Source organism: Penaeus vannamei, chromosome 32, assembly GCF_042767895.1.
Source record: "Penaeus vannamei isolate JL-2024 chromosome 32, ASM4276789v1, whole genome shotgun sequence".
NCBI lineage: Eukaryota > Metazoa > Arthropoda > Malacostraca > Decapoda > Penaeidae > Penaeus > Penaeus vannamei.
Window position 1 is genome coordinate 19,752,187 of NC_091580.1, and position 7,500 is coordinate 19,759,686.

Below are 7,500 nucleotides of genomic sequence, written 5' to 3' on the forward strand. Positions count from 1 at the left end.
TCATCATTATTATCGTTAAAATTATTATTACCATGATCATTATCATTATCATTATCATTATCATTATCATTATCATTATCATTATCATTATCATCATCATCATCATCATTATCATTATTATTATTATTATTATTACTATTATTGTTATCATTATCATTATTATATTAATCATTATTATCATTATCAATAGAATAAAGTAAATATGAATATATATATATATATATATATATATATATATATATATATATAAGGTAAACAAATAAATTAGAAAATAGATAAGTAAAGACAGATAGATAATCGAAAGAGCCATAGCGATACAGCCACGTATCAGCATTTTCAGAAAACATCTTTGCCCAAAAATTGCATATTTTGCATCGAATAAAAAAAAATCCCTAAAACGAAAAAAAAAAATCTGTTTGGAAACCTAATCTCCTCTGGAGGTCTCATTTGTAAAGAAAACGTAATTTGATAATCAATGACTGTATATTTCTGAACTAATTCCTATAATTCATTTTTATAAACCTAATACGGTAAGCCTATGGGCAGTGCAAATAACACTAATTGTGAGTTGTGAATATGATTATTATTATCATTATTATTATAATTATCATTATCGTTATTGTTAATATCGTTTTTATTATTGCAATTATCATGATTTTGATTGCCATTATCATTAATACTTTCAATGATGTTATTATTGCAGTTATCATCATTATTAACATCAATATGATCATTATCACTACGGGTATTGTCATTATCATTATTGTCTATATGTTTTCATTCTAAGTATCCGTCATCCTTATTACTTTTTTGGAAAACCAGCGTAGCAGTTACAGAAACGCAAAGAAATATTAACATACACCTGTCGACCTAAATTTCTTAAACATAACGTGAAAAATTAATTATGTGTAAATGTTTAGTCAACACTTAGCGCTAAGGAAACTTGACTTCATTTTATTTCGTTTCTTCAAGACTTCAAGACGTGCAGTTTCAGCTTTATTTACTTTCACTTCGCTAATTAAGATTAAGAGAAAATCTGATGAAGGAAATGAAATGTAGGAAGAAAGTAATAAGAGTGAAATAGGCAACAAGAGTAGTAAAAGATAATGTCAATTATTATCAATTTCTTTTGTAAATATTTATGCCAATGATTTTTTTTTAGAATGAAGATAATAGTGTCAAACTCATGTGTTTTGTGTGCGTAATATTTTTTTCTGAAGTTTCCTACCTCTTTATTCATATAAACCTATGATTTTCTCTTCTTTTCTTATATCGCTCTACCCTTTACGATCCTAAATATTTCGTTCTTTCATCGCGTAGTAAAAAAATATGAAAACAACAAAAACTTTTTGACTTTTGGGACCCGATGCATCTTAATTATAAAAAAGTTTAGATCCAATATAAAAATAAAAGGAAGGAATTTCTAACCCTCTCAGTTTCGAAATCCAGAATTAAATTTCCATATAAAACCCTCTACGTTGGACTTTTATTTCTGAAAATAACTATCTTTAAAAAAAAAAAAATGTGTGTACGTCTGCACAAGATAAGATAATCATAATTACAACAATGATGACAATAATAATAATGATGATGATGATAATAATAATAATAATAATAATAATAATAATAATAATAATAATAATAATAATAATAATAATAATAATAATAATAATAATGATAATAATAATAACAATAATAATAATCATAATCATAATCATAATCATAATCATAATCATAATCATAATCATAATCATAATCATAATCATAATCATAATCATAATCATAATCATAATCATAATCATAATCATAATCATAATCATAATCATAATCATAATCATAATCATAATCATAATCATAATCATAATCATAATCATAATCATAATCATAATCATAATCATAATCATAATCAATCATAATCATAATCATAATCATAATCATAATCATAATCATAATCATAATCATAATCATAATCATGATCATGATCATGATCATGATCATAATCATGATAAATAATGATAAATAATAAATGATCGAAGGTTGAAAGTTGGCAGTGTCGAGAATTTTGCACTGTCCTTATAACCACCACGAGGTCTGAACGCTTCTCAACGCAAGACGAAAGCTTATTTTTCTTCGCATTTCTAAACAAGCGAAAACAAACTACACCCCATTTCCTTTCAGTTAAGGGACAATTGACCCGAACATCCTTGTCAGACGCCAGTGCACTCAAACGCCAACGAAGTTTGTACCATCGCCATCACTAAAATTTATTGAGAAACGGTACACGGCCGAGGGTACAATTTTATCACTTGGGTGTGTTGCTGCTTTCTACTGGGGACGGAATTGTTTATATGACACGTGCCAGTTCCTGCAGCGATGGAAGCTTCATGCCTTCTGATCGGGCATTCAAGATGAAGAAGCTTAAAGTTTGTATATGTGCTGTTCTCGCCTTCTTCTATCTCTACATGTTTACATAGATATACATATGCATGTAAGCACACACATCCATATATTTATATGATTCTATATGTATCTATCCATATCTATATCTGTCAATTTATATATCTATATATACACACACATATATGTATATAATATATGTATATATATAAATATAAATACATATATATATATATATATATATATATATATATATATATATATATATATATGTATATATATATATATATATATATATATATATATATATAGAGAGAGAGAGAGAGAGAGAGAGAGAGAGAGAGAGAGAGAGAGAGAGAGAGAGAGGGGAGAGAAAGTATGAATATGTACTTATATTTTTCTAACTCTTACTAAACATTCTGACATAAGCAATGATACGTTTTGAAATAAAGCTACAAAACTGTTGGTATCCCTAATTTTCCAGATACCTTTAGGAATGTGTGGCTTATCTGAAAATTGCAACGCATATTCCATGCCTTACGGGAATGAAGTCATCTCACACGGAATCCATATGAATTCAGGGACGACTTTTCGAGACGCGAATGAGAACGAGACAGATTCGACACTCAAAATACCAACCCTTCCGGAAAATAAGATTCTGTTCGATATTGAATGTTTTGACGCCCCTACTGGCGATAGGATAGTTTTCTGTATAGCTGTATATATACATACACACAAACACACACACAAACACAAGCACACTCACACACACAAACACACACACACACACACACACACACACACACACACACACACACACACACACACACACACACACACACACACACACACACATATATATATATATATATATATATATATATATATATATATATATATATATATATATATATATATATAATGTGTGTGTGTGTGTGCATTTGTCTTTATTTGTTTACATGTTCTACTGCATTCTGCAAATTGCTGTCTCGTGTACCAGGGATTATTGACTCGATAGTGTATGGAACACTTGACAACCGTACTACTGTAGCTTTTTTTCCTCTCTCCCTGTAACCCCGTCCAGGCCATCACAACAGGTGACAGACTGGTCTTTGTGTATTTTGACAAGCACAACACCGCCACTCTGTTTATTTGTACGGGTTTATTTGTTAGGTATTGTTGTTGTCCGTCAGCGCGACCCAGGGCCTCGGTATCAGCTTTATATCATGGTTTTTGAATGAAGGCAGGATCGGGCTGGTAGCATTGTTAACCCATTTTGCTCTCGTTTTTATTACACTGCTGAAATAACGAACGGTGTCGTGTTGTTATATTTTGTTCGTAAAGTGTAAGGTTTTTTCCCCTCTTTTCTTTTTTCTTTTAAGGAAAAAAATCGTTCTGTATCATATTCGGGTTTGGTTTCGATTTTGATTTTCTTCTGAAAGAGCAAAGTATATTTTGAGTGTAGTAAAGGGTATATTAACTTGTATAGCCACAAAAGTGATAAAATTTTAAGGGAAATACTTCAGGAAATAAGGCATTAATTATCGTTTTTGTTTTTGTTATGAAATTCGTCAGAAATGGCATTCGTCATGTCATTATTACGGACTTTATTATATAAACTTCATTTTGAATGATACTTAACCCTTCAGTTTGGAAAAGGAGAGAGATCTATGTAGTACACCAATTGCATTCAATACTTGTTCATGTAATTTGATTTCTTGCATTTAGGCGAAATGTCAGCGTTCTCTCGCTACTAAGAGGTCGTCCTTTGGGGCCGTTTCCGGAGAATATTCTAGAAGCTAGGAAGGCAAGGCAAGGTTTGATAAGTTCTGGGAGTCTTGTCATTTTAATATTTTCTTTCCCAAGCCTCTTTCTCTCTTATTATTTCTCTTTCTCTTTCTTTCTTTTTTCTCTCTCTCTTTGCATTATGTATTTTTCTCACTCTAATAGGGCATCTGAATTTATGTGTAACAGGAAGTGCAGAGCAAAGTGTGCTCCATTATCTACACGTAAATATACATGCATATACATACATATATAGGTAAACATGTATTTATATATACATATATACACACACATGTATGTTTATTTGTGTATGTGCGCGTTTTTTTAAGATGCTATATTCAATAAAGTGTTCATAGTAGAGGAGTCTATATGAAAGTAATATAAGCTGAAACTGCACGACCAGAAGTCTTAAAAAAAACGAAATAAAATGAATTCAAATTGCCATAGCGTTAAGTGTTGACTAAACATTTACACTGAATGAATTTTTCGCTGCAACACTGCTTTGGTTCCCGGGTTATGTTGAAGAACATTCAGGTTGACATGTTATCATTTCTTTGCGTTTCTGTACTTGCTAAGTTCGTTTATATGATAAGGATGATGGATACTTAAAATAGAAACTAATAGATGAAAATAAGTGAGGCAGCCATAACAAAGCTGCTGATGATAACAAAAATAGATATAGTGATAATAGTATAATAAGGATAATTATAATAAGGATTATGAAAACAAATAATAATAGTAATGATGATGATGATAATGATAATGATAATGAAATTAATAGTAATAAGAGCTACTATAACGATAATAATAATAACAAAGGTAATAATAACAGCTATGATAATGATAATAACTTAATGCTAATAATAATAAGAACAATATTAAAAACAACAACAACAACAAAGTCAATGATAATAACAAGAATAAAATCAATGATAATGAAAAAATAATAATCATTTTGATAACAAGAACAGCAACAACAATATCAATGATACTAATAACAACAACAATTATAATAAGAAAATGGTATTAATAATAACATGGACAAGAACAGCAACAGCAACAACAATAAAATCAATCATAATAGTAATAACAATAATAATAATAAAAAATAGTAATTATTATAACATGACCAACAACAACAACAATGACTGATTGTTTCGTCCGTTTCCCTGCATCGCTTTTCGAGTAAACAAAAAACATATTCCGTGTCATTATCATTGCATATGGGCTTACCGTATTAACGTTATCAATATTAATTACGGTATCATAATAATTAGTGCAGAAATAAATAGTGAATGATTATCAGATTACATTTTTTTTTTTTGTTACAAACGAAGCCTGTAAAGGAAATTAGGTTTAAACTTTTTTTTTTTTTTTTTTTTTTTTTTTAGGGAAATTTGTTATTCGATGCAATGTATTTGATTTGGGGGCAGCCATGTTTTGTGGAAATACTGATTAGTGGCTAATTCGATGTGGATCTATCGATTTAAATTATCTGTTTCTTATCTACTGTCTAATCTGTTTATCTATTTTCCAATCTATTTATCCACCTATGCAATGGTCAGCATATCTGTTTATCTACTCATTTAATTTTCTTCAGTGTATTTATCGACCTATGATAATGAAAAAAAATTGATATCTAAAAATAAATAGATAGATAACGTTGCAAAATCTTCACTTACTTGGCGATACATGTTACTAGACCGTTCGTGCAAATGCATAGAACTATCATGAATTTCCTCCCTGTAGCGAAGTAGAAGGGTTAAAAAGGCCACGAAGCCGAATTCAAAACACACGAGATTCTCTGTGGTTCGTCGGGATGTCTGAGAAGTGGAAAGTACAATTCTTCACAACAGAGGTGATCAGGTTGCATGACCGTAATATTGGTTGTTTTTTTTTCTGAAAAGTGATCTCAGAAGTGAGAAGGTAACATTTCTTTTCTGCGGGAATGCAGTGTTTTTGAAGAATTACTAAAAGAATTACTATAGAAATTCATATATATATATATACATACATACATATATATATATATATATATATATATATATATATATATATATATATATATATATATATATATATATATATATATATATATATATATATATATATATATATATATATACATATTTAGGGAGAGAGAGAGAGAGAGAGTGAAAATTCTTCAAAATATACATTTTTCTCTTCAGTTACCACAAAAAAGGTTTTCTGCTTATTTCTGAATCCCATAGACGAAAATATGGAATAAAAATTTACGGTATGGTATCCTGTGCTCATTCATACTAAAAAAAAATGCACTTTTTGTTCTGTTAAAAGTACGGAAAATAGTATATGGCGTTATTTTGTGCAGTGCTGCTATAACACTAATGTTTATAATTCATTATTAAGGTTTGAAAGTGTTCATATTCATTTTTTGGAATCCTAAGCAGTGAACTTTTAAATGATGATGATAGTGACAGTGATAGTGATAGCAAAGTCAACAATAATAATAATGGTAAATATAATAACAATATGAATTATAATAACTATAATAATCACACAGGGGTAGTAATGGTGATGATAATAATGATAATGACAATTACAATAAAAATGATAAACATAATGACAATGACAACAATAACAGTTAAACTAATAATAACAGAAAATAAGGATGATAATGATGATATTGATGATAATGATGATATTGATAATAATAAAGATAGTAATACTAACACTAATAATAATAATAGTAATAATAATAATAATAATAATAACAGCAATAATGATTAAACTATTAATAATAGTAATGATAATAATCATGATAATAATAGTAATGATGATGATAATAATGATTATAATGATAATGATAATAACGATAATGACAATGAAACAAGAATGGCAACGACAACAACAGAAATGATAACAGTAACAATAATGATAGTAATGATACTAATGATAGTGATAGTTATGATAATAACATAACAATAGCGACCATAATAATTGTAATAAGGAATTATATAATAAAGATAACGATAATGATGATGATGATGATAGAAGTAATAATAACAATAATCATGACATTGATGATGATAATGATGAAGATGACAGAAATGATCATGATAATGATGACTGATGATAATGATAATAATTATAATCATAACAAAAACAATGATAATGATAATTTCAACAATACAAATAAAAGTAATAATGATAATAATAATGATAATATCAACAATAATACCAGTAATAACGACGATGCAAAAGAACGATCATGACAAACAAAATGACAAAGATGACACACGAATTCGGTAAAACACATCCTCCTTAAGAGAATACCCC